The following is a 22,175-nucleotide window of genomic DNA, read 5'->3' as shown; positions in this document are numbered from 1 at the left end:
TTGTTTTTGTTGTTCTAGTTTTACAGAGGACACTAATAGTTGGGGAAGTTGGGCAATCTGCTTAAAGGTGCCCCACTGATTAACTGCAGGCTGGGGTGGACCCAGGACCCTCTAGCTGGCAGCCACACTTACGTGGCCCTCCTTTCTCATGGCCTTCCAAACCCTACAGCCTGTTCTCACTGTGGAGCATCTGCCCCCCACTTCCTCTCCAGGTCTGTTCTTCTCTCCCAAGGAGTTGAGCAGCTATTACCTAGGAAGGCAGTTGGCATAAGAGCTAACTTTCCAAGCCAGGTACAGTGATGCATTCCTATTCCCAGCAGTTTGGGAAGCTGAGATGGGCAGATCTCTTGAGCTCGGGAGTTCAAAACCAGCCTGAGCAATATGAAGATACCCCATTTCTACAAAAAAACAAAAAACAAACAACAACAACAACAAAAAAAAACACACAAAAATTAGCCGGGTGTGGCAGCATGCACCGGTAGTCCCAGCTACACAGGAGGCTGAGGTGGGAGGATTGCTTGAGTCTGGGATGGGCTGAGACCATGCCACTGTGGGTTAAGGCTGTGGGTGGGCTGAGACCATGCCACTGCACTCCAGCTTGGGCAACAGAGTGAGACACTCATACACACAAAAAAATTAGTTAACTTTCCAATCCCTGTGAAGGCCCACCCAAACTTAGGAGAGAACTACTTCAAACCAGTCTTACTAAAGACATCTGAGGAGCTTTGAGAAGACATAGCGGAGCATTCAGTTTATAAATGTTTTAAATGTTTCCACAAAGATTCGAATACCTCAATGTTTGTTCAAATGGCAAAAGATACGTTTACGTGCCTTGGCATTTCCATAATGAATGAAACTTATACTGAACCCAGCATCTCAAGGATTTCTGGGGCAATGCAAATACACAAAGTCTGCATCAGGGAATATTCTGTGGTTTGAAAATGCTCTTGGGAAACAGAGCTCTTGTATCCTGTTTATATTCTGTGGACCTCTCAATGTGAAACTCTTTGTTTCCTGCATTCTGACCCTATGTGTTGTAACCCGGAACAATCTTCATGTTGTTATGATACAGCATTTGACTATGTGAATGGAGGCAAAAAATGTCTACAGAGCGATCCACAAAGACACATCACTGGTAAGATTACCAGCCTTACAAGGGCTGACCCAGGCCTGCACACATTGGGTCTTGCATATTGTCAGAGGCAGCCCTGGACCCTGCCTTCCCCCAAGGAGCTGGGAAGCGTCCCAGAAGGTATGGTAAACCAGCTGGAGATGGGTGTGAACGTCTCTTCTAGAGACTCACAAGGGCAAGCTCAAGATCTGAGGTGAGCAGGATGAGGTGTGGTACATTTCCTCCCACAGGCTCGGACTCAGTCGTTTGAATGGCATCCTCAAGTGTAACGTGCAATGGTGCAGTGATGCACGGGCTTGCCAGGGAGCAGTATGTCCCCACGTGAGTCAGTTTTTTGGGAGAAATGTCTGTGTCATCATTGAGAAAGTCTACTTTCTTAAATGAGTGCCCTAGGGGTCAAGTGCAAGAGCTTTTTGAGGATTCTTGTCAAGCTGGTCTAGCTGCTCTGAAATATCTTCAGATGTCCAGGCAGCTGGAGGTGTCATACCAGGCTCACCATTTGCAAGATGCCTCAGGATTTTGCTCAGACACCCTCAGGAGACACTCCAGAAGGAAGTCAGTCAGCTGCCATGTTGTTGGCACAATGTGCACTGGGGCATGAAGCTGAGACGCCGAGAGTCATGTGGGCATTCCTTTGGTGCCGGAGCATGCCCTGCAGCCTCTTCGTCCAGGTGTGGCACTCAGCTGACCACACAGACGGGGCCGAGTCTGCTCACGTAACTACCCAGGAGCTCTCACAGGTCCTACGGGAACTTGGACTCCAGACTCTGTGATTCTGGCTCCATCATGCAATATGTTGAAGTCTTAATTTTCTCATCTGTAAACTGAAAACAGGAAAACCCATAAGGCATGAGCTGTTATGAGATTGAATGAGATAGCATATGCAAGGTCCTCCTGCATGAGAAGCACTTACCATATGGATGGGTTTGAAGGCCATGGAAAAGTGGGTGGTGTGGGCAGATCCAGAAGCACCTGTGCATCAGCAGGACGTGAATGGTATGGGCAGGTCCAGAAGCACCTGTGCATCAGCAGGATGTGAATGGTGTGTTCAGGTTTCTCACACCCACATTGCCTTAGTGATGGCTGAAAAGAAGAATGGGTACCCCTTGTCATCAAGGTAGCTTTGAGGCCTAACCAAAGATAAGCAGCCTTCAGTCCCCGTTCGTGCATGACAGCTTGCATTGCCCAAACCACAAGTAATTTTTTTTTAATTTGACATTTATTTTCATACTACATTCAGGGAGGAACAGTTAGAAAGTGATAGAGTTTTTCTTGAAGTTCATTTTATTTTACGTATTTTTTATTTTTATTTTTAAAAATATTTTTTATTATTTTATTTTATTTTTCCATTTGTTGTTGTGGTACAGGTGGTATTTTGTTACATAAGTAAGTTCTTTAGTGGTGATTTGTGAGATTTTGGTGCACCCATCACCCGAGCAGTATACACTGCACCCTATTTGTAGTCTTTCATCTCTCACCCCTCTCCCACTCTTCCCCCGAAGTCCCCAAAGTTCATTGTATCATTCTTATGCCTTTGCATCCTCATAGCTTAGCTCCCACTATCACTGAGAACATGCGATGTTTGGTTTTCCATTCCTGAGCTACTTCACTTAAAATAATAGTTTCCAATCTCATCCAGGTCACTGCGAATGCTGTTAGTTCCTGTTTTATGGCTGTGTAGTATTCCATCATACATATATATCTATAGATATAGATATACCACAGTTTCTTTATCCACTCATTGATTGATGGGCATTTGGGTTGGTTCCATGATTTTGCACTTGTGAATTGTGCTGCTATAAACATGCGTGTGCAAGTATCTTTTTCAAACAATGACTTCTTTTCCTCTGGGTAGATACCCAGTAGTGGGATTGCTGGATCAAATGGTGGTTCTACTTTTAGTTCTTTAAGGAATCTCCACACTGTTCCATAGTGGCTGCACTAGTTTCCATTCCCACCAGCAGTGCAAAAGTGTCCCCTGTTCACTGCATCCACTCCAACATTTACTGTTTTTTGATTTTTTGATTATGGCCATTCTTGCAGGAGTGAGGTGGTATTGCATTTGTGGTTTTGATCTGCATTTCCCTGATAATTAGTGATGTTGAGCATTTTTTCATGTGTTTGTTGGCCATTTGTATATCTTCTTTTGAGAATTGTATATTCATGTCCTTAGCCCACATTTTGTTGGTATTGTTTGTTTTCTTTCTTACTGATTTGTTCGAGTTCACTGTAGATTCTGAATATTAGTCCTTGGTCAGATGTATAGATTGTGAAGATTTTCTCCCACTCTGTGGGTTATTTATGCCACTGACTGTTCCTTTTGCCATGCAAGGGTTCTTTAGTCTAATTAGGTCCAAGCTATTGATCTTTGTTTTTATTGCATTTGCTTTCGGGTTCTTGGTCATGAAATCTTTGGGTAAGCCAATGTCTAGATGGGTTTTTCCAATGTTATCTTCTAGAATTTTTATAATTTCAGGTCTTAGGTTTAAGTCCTTAATCCATATTGAGCTGATTTTTGTATAAGGTGAGAGATGAGGATCTAGTTTTATTCTCCTACATGTGGCTAGCCAATTATCCCAGCATCATTTGTTGAAAAGGGTGTCCTTTCCCCACTTTATGTTTCTGTTTGCTTTGGCTAAAACTGTTTAGGTTTATTTCTGGGTTCTCTATTCTGTTCCATTGGTCTATGTGCCTTTTTTTTTATACCAGTACTATGCTGTTTTGATGACTATGGCCTTATAGTATAGTTTGAAATCAGGTAGTATGTTGCCTCCATATTTGTTCTCTTTGCTTAGTCTTGCTTTGGCTATATGTGGGCTCTTTGTTGGTTCCATATGAATTTCATAATTGTTTTTTCTAACTCCGTAAAGAACAACAGTGGTATTTCAATGAGGATTGCATTGAATTTGTAGATTGCTTTTGGCAGTATGGGCATTTTCACAACATTGATTCTGCCCATCTATGAGCATGGGACGTGTTTCCATTTGTTTGTGTCATCTATTATTTCTTTCAGCGTTGTTTTGTAGTCTTCTTTGTAGAAAGTCTTTCAACTCCTATGTTAGGTATTTTATTTTATTTTAATTTATTTTTAAGTATTTTTTTTTTGCAACTATTGTAAAAGGGGTTGAGTTCTTGATTTGATTCTCTGCTTGGTTGCTGTTGGTGTATATAAGAGCTACTGATTTGTGTACATTAATCTTATATCTGGAAACTTTGCTGAATTCTTTTATCAGTTATAGGAGCTTTCTGGAGGAGTCCTTAGGGTTTTCAAACGATCATATTGTCAGCAAACAGTGAAAGTTCAACTTCTTCTTTACCCATTTGGATGCCTTTATTTCTTTCTCTTGTCTGATTGCTCTGGCTAGGACTTCCAGCACTATCTTGAAGAGGAGTGGTGAGAGCGGGCATCCTTGTCTTGTTCCTGTTATCAGAGGGAATGCTTTCAACTTTTCCCCATTCACTATTATGTTGGCCTTGGGTTTGTCATCGATGGCTTTTATTACCTTAAAGTATGTCCCTTGTATGCTTATTTTGCTGAGGGTTTTAATCATAAAGGGATGCTGGATTTTGTCAAATACTTTTTCTGCATCTATTGAAATCATCATGTGATTTTTGTTTTTAATTCTGTTTATGTAGTGTATCACATTTATTGACTTGCATAGATTAAACCATCCCTCATCTGTGGTATGAAGCCCACCTGATCATGGTGGATTATCTTTTTGATATGTTGTTGGATTCTGTTAGCTAGTATTTTGTTAAGGGTTTTAGCATCTATGTTCATCGAGGATATCAGTCTGTAGTTTTCTTTTTTGGTTATGTCCTTTTCTGGTTTTGGTTTTAGGATGATACTGGCTTCATATAATGAATTAGAGAGGGTTCCTTCTTTTTGTATTATGTGGAATAGTGTCAAAAGGATTGAGACCAATTCTTTGAAAGTCTGGTAGAATTCTACTGTGAATCTGGTCCTGGACTTTTTTTTTTGTTGGTATTTTTATTTACTTATTTATTTTTGAGAAAGAGTCTCACTCTGTTGCCCAGGCTGGAGTGCAGTGGTACGATCTCAGCTCACTGCAACCTCTGCCTCCTGGGTTCAGGCAACTGTCCTGCCTCAGCCACCTGAGTAGCTGGGATTACAAGCATGAGGCACTGTGCTTGGCTGGGAATTTTTAAATTACCATTTCAATCTCACTGCTTGTTATTGGTCTGTTCAGGGTATCTAATTCTTCCTGATTCAAGCTAGGAGGGTTGTATTTTTTCTGGAATTTATCCATCTCTTCTAGGTTTTCTAGTTTATGTGCATAAAGGTGTTCATAGTAGCCTTGAGTGATCTTCTGTATTTCAGTGATGTCAGTTGTAATATCTCCCATTTCACTTCTTAGTGAGGTTATTTGGATTTTCTCTCTTCTTTTCTTGGTTAATCTTGCTAATGGTCTATCAGTTTTATTTATCTTTTCAAAGAATCCGTTTTTTGTTTCATTTATCTTTTGTATGTTTTTTGTTTCAACTTCATTTAGTTCTGCTCTGATCTTGGTTATTTCCTTTCTTTTGCTGGGTTTGGGTTTGGTTTGTTTTTGTTTCTCTAGGTCCTTTAGGTGTGACCTTAGATTGTCTGTTTGTGCTCTTTCAGACTTTTTGATGTAGGCATTTAGGGCAATGAACTTTCCTCTTAGCACCATCTTAGCTGTATCCTATAAGTTTTGATAGGTTGTGTCATTATTGTCATTCAGTTTGAAGAAGTTTTTAATTTCCATGTTGAGTTCATTTTTTGACCCAACGCTCATTCAGGAGCAGGTTATTTAATTTGCATCTGTATGTGTGGTTTTGAAGGTTCCTTTTGGAGTTGATTTCCAGTTTTAGTACACTGTGGTCTGAGAAAATGCTTGATATAATTCCAGTTTTCTTAAATTTATTGAGGTTTGTTTTATGGCCCATCATATGGTCTAACTTGGAGAAAGTTCCATGCACTGTTGAATAGAATGTGTATTCTGCCATTGTTGGGTGAAATGTTCTGTATATAGCTGTTAAGTCTATTTGTTCCAAGGAATAGTTTAAATCCATTGTTTTCTTGTTGACTTTTTGTCTTGATGACCTGTCTAGTGCTGTCAGTAGAGTACTGAAATCCCCCACTATTATTGTATTGCTGTCTATCTCATTTCCTAGGTCTATTAGTAGTTGCTTTATAAATTTGGGGGCTCCAGTGTTAGGTGCATATATGTTTAGGACTGTGATATGTTCCTGTTGAACAAGGCCTTTTACGATTATATAATATCCCTCTTTGTGCCTTTTAACTGCTGTCGCTTTAAAGTTTGTTTTGTCTGACATAAGAATAGCTACCTCTGCTCACTTTTGGTGTCCGTTTGCATGAAATGCTTTTTTCCACCCTTTAAGTTTATGTGAGTCCTTATGTGTTAGGCGAGTCTCTTGAAGGCAGCAGATGGTTGGTGAGTTCTTACCATTCTGCAGTTCTGTATGTTTTAAGTATAGCATTTAGGCCATTTACATTCAATGTTAGTGTTGAAATGTGAGGTACCGTTGCATTCATCATGTTCTTTGTTGCCTGTGTATTTTTATTTGTTTGTTTGTTTTGCTTTTTTTTTTTTTTTATTTTTTTTATTTTTATTTTTTTTTTTGAGACGGAGTCTTGCTCTGCCACCCAGGCTGGAGTGCAGTGGCCGGCTCTCAGCTCACTGCAAGCTCCGCCTCCCGGGTTCACGCCATTCTCCTGTCTCAGCCTCCCGAGTACTGGGACTACGCGCCCGCCTCGTCGCCCGGCTAGTTTTTGTATTTTTTAAGTAGAGACGGGGTTTCACCGTATTAGCCAGAATGGTCTCGATCTCCTGACCTCGTGATCCGCCCATCTCGGCCTCCCAAAGTGCTGGGATTACAGGCTTGAGCCACCGCGCCCGGCCTGTTTTTGCTTTTAACTTGTGTTTTTGTTTTATAGGTCCTGTGTGATTTATACTTTAAAGAGGTTTTGTTTTGTTGTGTTTTTGGGATTTCTTTCAAGATTTAGAGCTCCTTTTAGAATAGTCCTTGGAGTGGTGGCTTGGTAATAGTGAATTCTCTCAACATTTGTTTGTCTGAAAACAACTGTTTTGTTCCTTCATATATGATTCTTAGTTTTGCTAGATATAAAATTGTTGGCTGATCATTGTTTTGCTTAAGGAAGCTGAAGATAGGGCCCCAATCCCTTCTAACTTGTAGGGTTTCTGCTGATAAATTGCTGTTAATCTGATATATTTTCCTTTATAGGTTACCTGGTGCTTTTGTCTCACAGCTCTTAAGATTCTTTCATTTGTCTTAACTTGGGATAACCTGATGACAATGTGCCTAGGTGAAGATTTTTTCACGATGAATTTCCCATGTGTTCTTTGTGTTTCTTGTATTTGCATGTCTAGGTCTGTAGCAAGGCCTGGGAAGTTTTCCTCAATTATTCCCCCAAATATGTTTTCCAGGCTTTTAGAATTCTCTTCTTCCCCAGGAACACAGACTATTCTTAGATTTGGTCATTTAACATAATCCCAAACTTCTGGGAGGCTTTGTTCTTATTTTCTTATTCTTTTTTTTTTTTTTTTTGTCTTTGTTGGATCGGGTTAATTTGAAGACCTTGTCTTTGAGCTCTGAATTTCTTTTGTCTACTTGTTCAATTCTATTGCTAAGACTTTCCAGAGCATTTTGTATTTCTAAAAGTGTGTCTGAAGTTTCCTGAATTTTTTATTGTGTTTTCTTTAAGGTCTCTATTTCCTTGAATATTTCTCCCTTCACTTCTTGTATCATGTTTTGGATTTCCTTGCATCGCGCTTTGCCTTTCTCTGCTCCCTCCTTGATTAGCTTAGTAACTAAAATCCTGAATTCTTTTACAGGTAAATCAGGAATTTCTTCTGGGTTTGGATTCATTGTTGGCAAATTAGTGTGATTTTGTGGGGGTTGAAAAGCCTTGTTTTGTTTCATTACCATGATTGGTTTTTCGGTTCCTTCTCATTCCCTCTGTCAGGGGGAAGGTTTAGGGCTGAAGGCTATTGTTCAGATTTTTTTGGTCCCATGGGGTGTTCCCTTGATGTAGTACCCCCTTTTCCTACAGATGTGGTTTCTTGTAAGCCAACCTCAGTGATTGCTGTCTTTTGGATTTAGCCACCCAGCAAGTCTACCCAGCTCTGGTCTGGTACTGGGGGTTGTCTGCACAGAGTCCTGTGATGTGATCCTCTCAGTCATGGGTACCAGTTGCTGTTCCAGTGGAAGTGGCGGAGGCTGCAATGGACTCCATGAGGGTCCTGACCTGTGGTGGTTTCATCCTCTATTTTTGTGCTGGTTGGTCTCCTGCCAGGAGATGGCACTTTCCAAAAAGCATCAGCTGTAGTAGTATGGAGTGGGACCAGCGGTGGGTGGGGCCCTAGAACTCCCAAGATTATATGCCCTTTTTCTTCCACTACCAAGGTGGATAGAGAAGGCCCATCAGGCGGGGCTAGATGTGTCTGAGCTCAGATTCTCCTTGGGCAGGTCTTGCTGTGGCCGCTGTGGGGGATGGGGGTGAGATTCCCAGGTCACTGGAGTTGTGTACCTAGGAGAATTATGGCTACCTCTGCTGAGTCATGCAGGTAGTCAGGGAAGTGGGGGAAAGCCAGCAGTCACAGGCCTCACCCAGCTCCCTGCAAACCAAAGGACCATTCTCACTCCCACTATGTCCCCCACAACAGCCCTGAGTCTGTTTCCAGGCCAAGGGTGAGATGGGCTTGAAAACTTGCCCAAGGCTTTCTGCCTCCCAGAGTATTTGGGGTGTCTCCTGGGTCCTGCAGGAGCAGTCTGCTTCCTTCAGAGGGTCTGTGGGTCCTCTCAGGATTGCTGGTTTGTTCTTGCAATGGATCTGGAGCTAAAATTCACAGTGCAAGCTTCTGCATGCTGCTCTGTCTGGAGCTGCAATCTAGTCCTGCCTCCCATCTGCCATGATCCCAAACTCCTGATGGGTGGTTTCATATGCCAACTTGACTGGGCTATGTAGTACCAAGATGTTTGGTCAAATATTATTCTGGGTGTCTCAGTGAGGGTGCTTTTGGATGGGATTAGTGTTTACATTGGTAGGCTGAATACAGCAAAGCACATGGCACTCCCCCATGTGGGTGGGCTCATTTAAGTCTTTGAAGGCCTAAATAGACAAAAGGCCTGGCCTCCCTGAGGCTTCTCTGAAAACTCTTCAGATGACTGCTTTTGGAAACTCTTCTTGCCTGTCCACCTTCAAAGTGGGACATTGGTTTTATTCCCATTTTTGGACTTGAATTGAAACACTGGCTCTTCCTAGATTTGGGCCTACCAGCCTTCAGACTGGAACCACACCACCAGCTCTCCTGGGTCTCCAGCCTGCCGACTCACCCTGCAGATCATAGGACTTGTCCGTCTCCATAATCGGGTGAGCCAATTCCTTATAATAAATCTCTTTCTGTAAAGCTCTATGCATCCTGCTGGTTCTATTTCACTGGAGACCCCTGACTAATATGCAACCATTTTTTGGTTCATTTTGGGTCATTTCAGCTGTGAAGGAATGTAGAGATGGAGAAGAGAGTCCTACTGTGTGGTGCCCTGGGCTTTCCACCAGACAACAAACAGGGCCCAGGCCAATGCAAACCAAAGACATGTGGCCCTCAGACTGCATTTGAGTGTCCTTGCCAGAGTATACAAACTTCTGGGTGGCTGCCTCCTAAATTTTCAATATTGCCCAAAGTCCACCAAATACTTTTATGAACTTCATGTCCTGACTCCTTGGTGAGGTGTTATTTTTTTGTTTTTTGTTTTTTGTTTTTGTTTTTTTGAGATGGAGTCTATCTCTGTTGTTCAGGCTGGAGTGCAGTGGCACGATAGCTCACTGCAACCTCTGCCTCCCGGATTAAAGCAATTCTCCTGCCTCAGCCTCCTGAGTAGCCAGGACCACAGGTGCGTGCTACCACACTCAGCTCATTTTTTATATTTTTGGTAGACACAGGGTTTCATCTTGTTGACCAGGCTGGTCTTGAACTCCTGACCTCGTGATCCACCCAGCTCGGCCTCCCAAAGTGCTGGGATTACTTTAACAGAGTTACATAATGATTGGAAATATGTGAAATGCAAATTTTTACCAACTATTTCACTAAATAAATGCAGCGTGCTAAGACATTTTTGTTCTTGATTTCTTTTTTGTTGTGATTTTAATGTTTTTTGTGGAGAGTTTAGAAAATGCACAGGGATATAGAAAAGGAAGCCTGTAAGTAGCTACCGTCTCAGTGCCCGCAGGTGGGGGGTGAGTGTGTGATATTTAGGGACCCAGTGCTTTCCCTCTGCATGGTGGACGGTGGCCCCTCGGGGCATCTATTTGCAGGATCGATGTGCAGGAAGGTTTGACTTTGGCTGAGAGAGTTCAGGCTGGGCCCTGTTGGGGATGGGAAAGGATGGTGGGATGGACCTGCCTCTACCCAGCCCCACAAGGACCAGAGACTAGCAGCCCCTTTTTGGACACTCTCGAGGGTGGGGTTGGGGCAGCGGTGCAGGGCCTGGGACCTGTGGGCTCCAGTTCCGGGGACCTCTGAGCACTTCCTGGCCACACACAAAAACAACTGGGGTAGTGAGACAGTGGGGGTCCGGAGGCCTCCTCAGCAGGTGACGGCCCAGAGCTGCCATAATAAGGGAGAAAAGAGAGCCTCTGCAAGCTCACTTCTGCTCCCAGGCTGGTGAGACTGCAAACACTCAGGAGGATGACATTTGGGCCTTCGTTCCTTTCACAGATGCAAAATCGTTACTGTTGTCTTACAAAATTGGGACACTTCATATGCCGTTTTGTATTCTTTCTTTTTTTGGGGGAGTTCATAATTTCATGTTTATACTTTTTCTTATGTTCTAAAGTTTCTATAATAAGCATGCATTGCTTTTAAAATCAGAAAAAGTCATGTGATTAATTAAAACAGGATGTAGATCAGTCACTGAGAGATTCTGTCTGCCGGCAACCTCAGCCGGCAGCCTGTGGGTGTGGTGTAGGGGGCAGCAAGAGACGAGTGGGCAGGCGGCCAGTGAGTGGACCGCACAGGGACGCAGGACAGCAATGTGTCATATCTTCAGAATCTCTGCAGCAGAACCTTTCAAGTGGTTTTATTGTCTTTTAGTAGAACTGTAAGTTTTTGTCTTATTTTTTCTCCTAATTCATGCAAGGCTATGAAGTGAGAAAGCTGGCATGGAAGGTTGCAAGTTGCTATTAGTGTCATGGAGGTTAAGTCTTCATCAGCCAAGCTGAGCATGTCCTGAAAAAACACCAGAAAACAACCAGGCCTGGTTTCTACAGTCTGCAAACTACCATTGAGAGCTTAGCACTCCACATTGTTTTTCCCAGCTTTATTGAGGTATAGTTAGCATATACAATAGTATAAATTTAAGGTATACAATGTGATGATTTCATATATGTATATATTGTGGAATGATGACCACAATCAAGTTAGTTACACCTTCATCGCTTTACATAGTTACGCTTTGTGTGTGTGTTGTACGTGTGTGCACATCTGTGGTGAGAACATTTAACATAAGGTTGACAGAGAAAGACAAGTACTGCATGATCTCACTTTTATGTGGCGTGTAAAAAAGCCCAACTCTTGCAAGCAGAATGGTGGTTGACCCGGGGCTGGGGTGGGGGAAATGGGGACATGTTGGTCAAAGGGTGCAAACTCTCAGCATGAGATGAGTAAGTTCTGCATTGCTAATGTACAGCATGGTGACTGCAGTTAACAATACTGTATTGTATACTTGAAATTCCCTTATATTCCTTTGAAAGGTCTGTTCTTACGCAGAGGCCAGCTGAAGTCAGTAAATTCCATTCAGCAACGTAGGTAGCAGCTGTCCCCGAAGACGTCACTGGCTGAGTTCATCAGCACCGCGGGGAGTGCCCTGTGGATTTTCGGAGCCCACCCTCCCTCCGTGTCTCTCGTCTCGCGGTCCTGCCACCTCTGCAGGCTCCAGCTCTCTGGGCTGGGGTTGGATAGGCACAGAGACTCCAGGTCACACTGAGAGCTGTGTGCCCCTCCTATGTCCATGCGCAGTTTTTATTGTCTTCATCGAGTTATTCCTCACACAAATCTTTTACAGCAGTGATTCTTAGGTTGGTTTGATTTTTTAGATCACTCATCTCTTTGAAAATCTGATGAGTCATGAATGCTTTTCTCAAGGAAAGAAAATATATATGAGTTGTGCACACATAAAATCTGACATACCATTTTGGGAGGGCTCATGCACCCTTAGAAGCCCACCTGTAAACTGTATGTCAAGAATCCATGGTCCCAGATGAAACACTGTGCAGTAGAGTCACCACAGCTCCCAGGGGCGACAGGGCCTGAGTAGACCTGATGTGACCCACTCATCTCCCTACTTGTTCATGGAAGACTCCGCCTCTAGGTTCAAGGAATCTCTTTCCTTTACTTCCGCTGTCTTCCTGGGAGCACCACTCGCACGGCTGACCCTTTTTATCTCCCAGTTCCTGATGTCCACTCCTCCATGACCCTTCACCCTTTGCTCCCTCCACATCCTCCCATGGCTCACAAGCTCACTCCTCCAGCATGCAGGGGGACACCTACATGATAAAGCAAACACCTCACTTCAAAAGAAACCCATGAGCAGTCCCTCCCCACTTCCCACTTTCTCCCAGTCCTTGGCAACCACTGGTTCTGTCTCTATGTATTTGCCTATTGTAAATACTTCACATAAATTTTGGATATTTTATACGACTTTTCACCTTTTGTGTCTGGCTTATTTTATTTAGCATAATGTTTTTAAGCCTCATCCATGTCATGGCATGTGTCAAAAAATTCCTTTTTATGACAGAATAAGATTACATTTTCTTTGTCCATTCATTCATTGAAGGACATCTGAGTTGTTTCCAGTTTTGGGGCTATGAGGAATAATGCTGCTATAAGCATGTATATGCAAGTTTTCACGTGGGCATACATCTTCCATTCTCTTGGTATATACCTATGATGGATTTTCATCGTTTCTTGCATTTAAGTATTTTGCCATATTTATGTAATCATTCTTCTACTACACTTAAACATTCTCTCATTATTGGATATTTATTGGACATTCTGTCATTATTGCTCATAATTCTCTTATCAGAAATGAGGGAGCTGGACCAGTTCATCTCTCCCAGCTTTAAAGCCTGGACTCGGGCAGCCTCCCATCCCCCGCTGTTTACCCTGTGGCCCCCAGCTCATCTCAGCGTATGTATCTCCTGCCCTACGGAATGGCCCACGAGGGGAAAGCAGGTGCACAGAAAGGCCACCTTGGTTACCAGCTACCATGCTTCATGCTCAGTGTTTTTCACAAGTTAAAATGGTCTGGAGATAGGAATTCCTTCTGACAGTTCTAGGATCTGCCATCACAAAAGCCTTGCCAGCCTGAGTCATGTCCCCACCTTGGTTGGGAGGGGTGGTGACAGCCCCTGAGAGCCAATCTCTGTGATGACTCCATTTGTGCCCAGTGAATGAAAATTAAGATGCCATGCAGAGCCCAGTCCGAAGCCTTGGTTGCATTGGTGATTACCTCTGTACCAGCCGCTGCCAGGAATCCAGTGCTGGGGGCAGGGGAACAAATGAATCACCAATGAGTGCTGTAACTCTTGTAAATCAAACCTACAAACACATCGGCACAAAGAAGAGCTGCGGTGTTACGGGATGAATTGTGCCACCCCAAACTCCTGTGTTGGAGTCCTGACCCCCAATCCCTCAGATCATGGCCATATTTGGAAATAGGCTCTTTTAAAAGGTGATTAAATTAAACCACGGCCATAGTATGGGTCCTAATGTAATGTAACTGGTGTTTTTACGAGAAAGAAATGTTTACACAAAAACACACACTGAAGGAAGACAATGTGGGGATGCCAGGAGTAGCTGGCCACTACAAGCACAGGGGAGCAGCCTGGAGCAGCTTCCCCTCACAGCCTCGGAAGGAAGCCACGCTGCCCACTGACACCTTGATCTCGGACTTCCAGCTTCCAGGACTGGAAGAAATGAATTTCCACGTTCAAGCCACTGAGTCCGAGGTACTTCATTCCAGCAGCCCCAGCAAGCAACTATAGGTACAAAAACCATTCTGGGCTTAAAAGAAAACCGAAAAAAATAAGTAGCCTTGTGTGTATTTCTAAAACTTAACTTAGAAAATGAGATAATAGCACAAGATTCTCTACCATTCTTAGGGGCCTTTTCTAGTTTTAAAACCCGTTCTGGTAAGATGTTAACATAAATCCTATCCAATAAATGCAAGCCCTGCTGCAGCCTCAAGGAGTAATTCAAATCCCACACAGCCTCGATGTCTGCCAGCCCTGGCTTGTTCTCCACCTCAGCCTCTCACCGGCCTCCCCCAGGAGGGCCACTCCGAGTCCCCGTGGATCCATTGTACCCTGTTCCCTATCGAAGGTCTTCCAAGCTATTGCATCTCCATTAGGAAAAACTGAAAAATATATGTAAAAGAAAAGATGAAAATCTCCAATAATCCGAACCCCTTAAGAAAAGTGTTGTTTATATTATACTGTGTATATTGCTTACATGTGATATATACATATAACTTATTCTAAAAATAAGTTGTGATTTCAAAAGTAATGCATTTTTTATTGTAGATGATTCTCTTTTTTTCAACTTTTATTTTAGATTTAGAGAGTACTTGTTCAGGGATTTTACCTGAGTATGTTGTGTGATGCTGGTTTGGGGTACAAATGAACTCATCACCTGGATACTGAGCATAGTACCCAGCAGTTAGTTTTTCAAACCTTGCTTCCCCTCCCTCTCCCTCTAGTGTCTGTTGTTCTCATCTTATTTTGTTGTTGTTTGTTGTTTTGGTTTTGCTTTTTTGAGACATAGTCTCACTCTGCCTCCCAGGCTGGAGTGCAGTGGTGCAATCTGGGCTCACTGCAACCTGTGCCTCCCGAGTTCAAGCAATTCTCCCTGCCTCAGCCTCCCAAGTAGCTGGGATTACAGGTGCACACCACGACATCCAGCTAATTTTTGTATTTTTATTAGAGAGGGAGTTGGCCAGGCTGGTCTCGAACTCTTGACCTCAGGTGACCTGCCTGCCTCAGCCTCCTAAAGTGCTGGTATTACAGGCGTGAGCTACCGCCCCCAGCCAATTGTTCTCATCTTTACATCCATGAGTACCCTTTGTTTAGCTCCCGTTTATAAGTGAGAAGATGTGGTATTTGGTTTTCTGTTCCTGTGTTAATTCACTTAAGATAATGGCCTCCAGCTGCATCTGTGTTGCTGCAAAGGACATGATTTCGTTCTTATTTATGGCCTCATAGTATTCCATGGTATATATGTACCACATCTTCTTTATTCAGTCCACCACTGATGAGCACCTAGGCTGACTGTATGTCTTTGTTATTGTGAATAGTACTGTGATGAGCATGTGAGTGCATGGGTCTTTTTGGTAGAATGACTTGTTTTCTTTACAAATGCTGTTTTGAGAAATTTCCACACTGCTTTCCACAGTGGCTGAACTAATTTACATTTCTACTGTCAGTGTATAATCATTCCCTTTTCTCTGCAGCCTCACCAGCATCTGTTGCATTTTGACTTTTTAATAGTAGCCATTCTAACTGGTGTGAGATGGTATCTCAGTGGAGTTTTTATTTGCATATCTCTGATAATTAGTGACGTTGAACACTTTTTAATATGTTTGTTGGTTGCTTGTGTGTCTTCTTTTGAGAGGTGTCTGCTTGTGTCTTTTGCCCATTTTTAAATGGAGTTATTTGTTTTTTGCTTGTCCAATTGTTTAAGTTCCTTATAGAGTCTACATATTAGACCATTGTCCCATGTGTAGTTTGAGAATATTTTCTCTCATTCTGTAGATTTTCTGTTTACTTTGTTGATCATTTATTTTGCTGTCTAGAAACTCTTTCGTTTAATTAGATTCCACTTGTCAATTTTTGGTTTTGTTGCAATTGCTTTTGACAACTTAGTTATAAATTCTTTCCCAAGGCCAATGTCCAGAATAATGTTTCTTATGTTTTCTTCTAGAATTACTAGAGTTTGAGGTCTTACATTTAATTCTTAAATGAATCTTGAGTTAATTTCTGTATGTGGTGAAAAGTAGGTGTCCGGTTTTGTTCTTCTGCATATGGCTAGCCAATTATCCCAGCATCATTTATTGACTAGGGATTCCTTTCCCCTTTGCTTATTTTTGTTGACTTTGTCAAAGATTGGATGGCTGTAGGTGTCCAGCTTTATTTCTGGATTCTCTGTTCTGTTCTACTGGTCTGTGTGTCTGTTTTTGTACCAGTGCCATGCTGTTTTTGGTTACTATAGCCGTATATTAATATTAGCCACAAATAATTGGAAGATAAAACTTTAATAATAATACTGTTTATAAAAGTGTCAGAAAACAATCAAATATCTAGAAATAAATTTACCAAACTATGTATAGGACCATTACACAACTATAGAATATGATCAAGAACAATTAAAGAAGACCAAAATAAATGCAAATTAAGATCATGTTTGGGGATGGAAGTCACAAAATGGCTAAGCCTTGATTGAGATTCAGTCCAATCAGCATAAAAATTATAGTAGGTGTTTTGGGGGAACTTGACAAGTTAATTCTAAAATTAATATAAAATGCAGAGTCAATGACAGCAAAGGTGATCCTACTGCTATATACAACATGAATAAATCCCATAAGTATGATGCCAAGGGAAAGAAGCCAGCTATAAGAATCCACCCTGTATCATCTCATTTCATAAACACTGAAAAACAAGTGAGACCAATTTATTTTAATGAAAATCAAAACAGAGGTTATCTTAGTGGTTGTAATAACTGAGGGTGGGGCTAGGGAGTTTTCTGTGGTGTTAGAAATGGCTACATCTTGATCTGAGTGTGTTCATTTTATACAGACTCAATATGACTGAAGACTCATGATTTGTGTATGTGGGTATGCATGTTGTACTATAATAAAATCTGTGTAGAGTTAAGACTTTGGTCTCTCTTAATCCAGCAATACCTTAGCTTAAATTTGTTGAGTATATTTGATATCTAATGATTTTGGCAAAGCTGCATGGAAAATGTACAACAGGCAATTTTGTCTTACAAGTTATAAATAAATATAGTTTAAGTCTGATTTATTAGGTAGGCAAATTAAAACAAATATCATCACAAGGATTACAACATCCAAATGGAAGGCTAGATCAAAATGGAAAAGCAAAGGAATTACACAATATTTTCACCACTTTTGGCCAATTTGTTGGCATTTGCTCTGCCTAACAGGGTAAAACTCATTCTCTCCCATTATTTATTTGTTTTAAGACTAGGGGGAAACAACATCAAGAAATAATTTTACTTCCAGTTTTTCAGAAGCAAGGGTATGTGACTTTAACTGAAATTGTAACTTTTTAACCAAGAAGCTACAGGCGTGAGTGACCAACAAACACATGAAATTTCTTACAACCAGCACAATGCTTCAAATACACTAGAATGGTTAAAATTAAAGACTGACAGTACAGGGCGGGAGAGGGGGAGATGGCTGAATAGGAACAGCTCCAGTCTCTAGCTCCCAGCGCCAGCGACACAGAAGACAGGTGATTTCTACCTTTTCAACTGAGGTCCTGGATTCATCTCACTAGGGAGTGCTGGATAATCGGTGCTGGTCAGCTGCTGCAGCCCGACCAGCAAGAGCTGAAGCAGGGCGAGGCATCGCCTCACCTGGGAAGTGCAAGGGGGAAGGGAATCCCTTTTCCTAGCCAGGGGAACTGAGACACTCAACACCTGGAAAATCAGGTAACTCCCACCCCAATACTACGCTTTACCAAGGGTCTTAGTAAACGGCACACCAGGAGATTATATCCCACACCTGGCCGGGAGGGTCCCACACCCGTGGAGCCTCCCTCATTGCTAGCACAGCAGTCTGTGATCTAACGGAAAGGCAGCAGTGAGGCTGGGGGAGGGGCGCCTGCCATTGCTGAGGCTTAAGTAGGTAAACAAAGCCGCTGGGAAGCTCGAACTGGGTGGAGCCCACAGAAGCTCAAGGAGGCCTGCCCGTCTCTGTAGACTCCACTTCTGGGGTCAGGGCACAGCTAAACAACAACAACAAAAAGCATCAGAAACCTCTGCAGATGCAAACAACCCTGTCTGACAGCTTTGAAGAGAGCAGTGGATCTCACAACACAGAGGTTGAGATCTGAGAATGGACAGACTGCCTGCTCAAGTGGGTCCCTGACCCCTGAGTAGCCTAACTGGGAGACATGCCCCACTAGGGGCAGACCGACACCCCACACCTCACATGGCAGGGTACACCCCTGAGACGAAGCTTCCAAAGCAAGAATCAGACAGGTACACTCGCTGTTCAGCAATATTCTATCTTCTGCAACCTCTGCTGCTGATACCGAGGCAAACAGAGTCTGGAGTGGACCTCAAGCAATCTCCAACAGACCTACAGCTGAGGATCCTGACTGTTAGAAGGAAAACTAACAAACAGGAAGGACACCCACACCAAAACCCCAGCAGTACGTCACCATCATCAAAGACCAAAGGCAGATAAAACCACAAAGATGGGGAAAAAGCAGGGCAGAAAAGCTGGAAATTGAAAAAATAAGAGCGCATCTCCCCCTCCAAAGGAGCGCAGCCTCATCGCCAGCAACGGATCAAAGCTGAATGGAGAATGACTTTGACGAGTTGAGAGAAGAAGGCTTCAGTCCATCAAATTTCTCAGAGCTAACGGAGGAATTACGTACCCAGTGCAGAGAAACTAAAAATCTTGAAAAAAGGATGGAAGAATGGATAACTAGAATAATCAATGCAGAGAAGGCCATAAACGAACTGACAGAGATAAAAACCAAGACACGAGAAATACATGACAAATGCACAAGCTTCAGTACCCTACTTGATCAACTGGAAGAAAGAGTATCAGTGATTGAGGATCAAATGAATGAAATGAAGCGAGAAGAGGAGTCTAAAGAAAAAAGAGGAAAAAGAAATGAAGAAAGCCTTCAAGAAGTATAGGATTATGTGAAAAGATCAAATCTACGTCTGATTGGGGTGCCTGAAAGTGACAGGGAGAATGGAACCAAGTTGGAAAACACTCTTCAGGATATCATCTAGGAGAACTTCCTCAACCTAGTGAGGCAGGCCAACATTCAAATTCAGGAAATACAGAGAACGCCACAAAGATACTCCTCGAGAAGAGCAACTCCAAGACACATAATTGTCAGATTCACCAAGGTTGAAATGAAGGAAAAAATGTTAATGGCAGCCAGAGAGAAAGGTCAGGTTACCCACAAAGGGAAACCCATCAGACTAACAGTGAATCTCTTGGCAGAAACTCTATAAGCCAGAAGAGAGTGGGGGCCAATATTCAACATTCTTAAAGAAAAGAATTTTCAACACAGAATTTCATATCCAAATAAGCTTCATAAGGGAAGGAGAAATAAAATCCTTTACAGACAAGCAGTTGATCGAATAGGGTACTGAAGCTTGTGCATTTGTCATGTATTTCTCGTGTCTTGGTTTTTATCTCTGTCAGTTCGTTTATGGCCTTCTCTGCATTGATTATTCTAGTTATCCATTCTTCCATCCTTTTTTCAAGATTTTTAGTTTCTCTGCACTGGGTACGTAATTCCTCCGTTAGCTCTGAGAAATTTGATGGACTGAAGCCTTCTTCTCTCAACTCGTCAAAGTCATTCTCCATTCAGCTTTGATCCGTTGCTGGCGATGAGGCTGCGCTCCTTTGGAGGGGGAGATGCGCTCTTATCAAAAATAAGAGCCTTTGTGCTTTGTTTCTATTTTCACCTTCCACTGTTTTTCTGCCTTCAGTAGTTTTGTTTATTTTGTATGATTCCATTTTCTCTCCTTTCTTTGCATATAAATTACACTTTTTACTTATTTTAGTGGTTGTTGTAGAGCCTACAATATACATGTACAACTACTTTATGTCCACTTTTAGATAATGCTATACTGCTTCATGGGTAATGTGAGTACCTTTTAAGAGCATATTCCCAGCCCTTCTGTCTTATCTCATATATCATTGCTGTTATTCATTTTACTTATCCACAAGCTAAAATCAGCAAACACATTGTTGCTCTTATTTTGAACAAACTTATCTGTTAGATCCATTAAGAATAAGAAAAATGCACATTGGGAAGCCAAGGTGGGTGGATCACGAGGTCAGGAGATCGAGACCATCCTGGCTAACACGGTGAAACCCCATCTCTACTAAAAATACAAAAAAAATTAGCCTAGCGTGGTGGCAGGAGCCTGCTGAAGCAGGAGAATGGCATGAACCCGGAAGGTGGAGCTTGCAGTGAGCGGAGATTGTGCCACTGCACTCCAGCCTGGGAGAGAGAGCGAGACTCTGTCTCAAAAAATAAAATAAAATAAAATAAAATAAAATAATTAAAGATCTTAGTTTTACCTTTATTTATGCATTCTCTAACATGCTTCCCTTTACATAGATCTACGTTCCTGAACTATATCACTTTCCTTCTCTCTGAATAACTTTAACATTTCTTGCAAGGTAGGTCTACTGCTGACAAATTCTCTTGATTCTTTACTGTCTGAGAAAGTCTATTTCTCCTTCACTTTTGGAGGATAATTTCACAGAATTCTGAGTTGATGGGTTTTATTCTTCCAACACTTTAAATATTTCACTCCACTTTCTTCTTGCTTGACTGGGGTCTGAGAAGTTGGATTTAATTCCTATGACTCCTGTATAGATAAGATGGTTTACTCTGCCCCTGGCTCCTTTCAAGATCTTTTCTTTGTGTTTATTTTCTGCAGTTTGGATATATTATGCCTAGGAGTAGATATTTTGTCATTTTTCATTCTTGATATTCTCCAAGCTTCTGGAATCCATGGTTTCGTGTCTGTGTTAAGTTTGGAAAATTCTTATTCTTTATTGCTTCAATAATTCTTCTGTTCCTTTCTCTCTTCTCCTTCTGGTGTTCCCATTATCCATATGTTACATCTTTTGTAGCTGTCCCACAGTTTCTGGATATTCTGCTCCGTTTTCTAAGTCTCTTCTCTTTGCTTTTCAGCTGTGAAGTTTCTGTTGACATATCCTGAAGCTCAGAGATTCTTTCTTCAGCCATGTCTAGACTACTAATGAGACCATCAATGATCTCTAGTATTTCTTTTTAATTCTTTCTTAGCATTTTCATCTCTCTGTTTACATTACCCATCTATTCTTGCATTCTCCTTACTTTCTCCATTAAAGCTATCATAATTTATATCACAGTTCTTTTAACCTTTTTTCCATTTGCCTCAAGAATACTTGCTGTTGGCTCTTGTGACTGCAATGTTTACCCTGAGATGACTTTGCCATGAAATATTATTATTTTCTCATTGCTCTAGTGTGTAAACTTTGGAAATAAAATACATCATTCCATTTATAGCATTGTTTTTAGTAGTGGCATTTCCATTTACAAAATATAGTAATTCTCAATTGCCGAAAATGTCAAATCTTAGAAAACAGCAATCCTACTTGTGATGTTAACATCATTCTCAAATAGTTGTTGGCTGAAGATTCATTTGATGAATCCGATTTTTCTGAAATAGATGATTCTGATGATTCAGATGATTCTGATGTTAATTCTGTTTAGAAATAATTCCATGAAAAGTTTTTATATTTTATTTTCACAGTGCACATCAGTCAGATTTGCTTCAGCTTCAAAGAGTGTGTTTATGTAAAAATTAACACACTTTACATTTATTTATGTAAAATAAGAGTGTGTTTATGTAAAAAAGAGTGCTGGTAGCGAGCTGTCTTTTTTTTTTCTCTAAATGGGAAAAGGGTTAAATTCTAGGTCTGATATGTAACCTCTCTACCACATCTGAGTCTGGTTCTGATGCTTGCGTTGTCTCTTCACACTCTGTGTGTGTGCATGTGTGTGATTTGGGGGTTTGTTTATTTATTTTTGATTTTTAGTATGATTTCTAATATTTCACTGAAAGTCAGACATAATGTACTGGGGGAAAACAACTGTGGTAAATAGGCTTTTCGTGATGTAGCACTAAGGTATGTGGAGCAATGGGAAGCATTCTATAATCCCATGATTAGTCTCAGTCTTTTA

The 22,175-nt window shown here is 41.8% G+C and overlaps 1 long non-coding RNA gene across 1 annotated transcript in view; it reads right to left on the bottom strand.

Annotated features, from left to right (window-relative positions):
* Nucleotides 1-586: 586 nt before the first annotated feature.
* The window catches only part of LOC117098373, a 34,507-nt gene continuing 12,918 nt past the window's right edge, over nt 587-22,175 (bottom strand). Inside the window, exons 2-3 of the long non-coding RNA XR_004443388.1 lie at nt 2,046-2,215; nt 587-1,956 (exon numbers count right to left, since the gene is read on the bottom strand). This is a non-coding gene — a long non-coding RNA (uncharacterized LOC117098373). The remainder of the gene's footprint in view (nt 1,957-2,045; nt 2,216-22,175) is intronic.

This window comes from Trachypithecus francoisi, unplaced genomic scaffold, assembly GCF_009764315.1.
Source record: "Trachypithecus francoisi isolate TF-2019V2 unplaced genomic scaffold, Tfra_2.0 Lachesis_group16, whole genome shotgun sequence".
NCBI lineage: Eukaryota > Metazoa > Chordata > Mammalia > Primates > Cercopithecidae > Trachypithecus > Trachypithecus francoisi.
The sequence above is the reverse complement of the archived record's forward strand: the minus strand, read 5'-3'. Positions and strand labels throughout refer to the sequence as shown.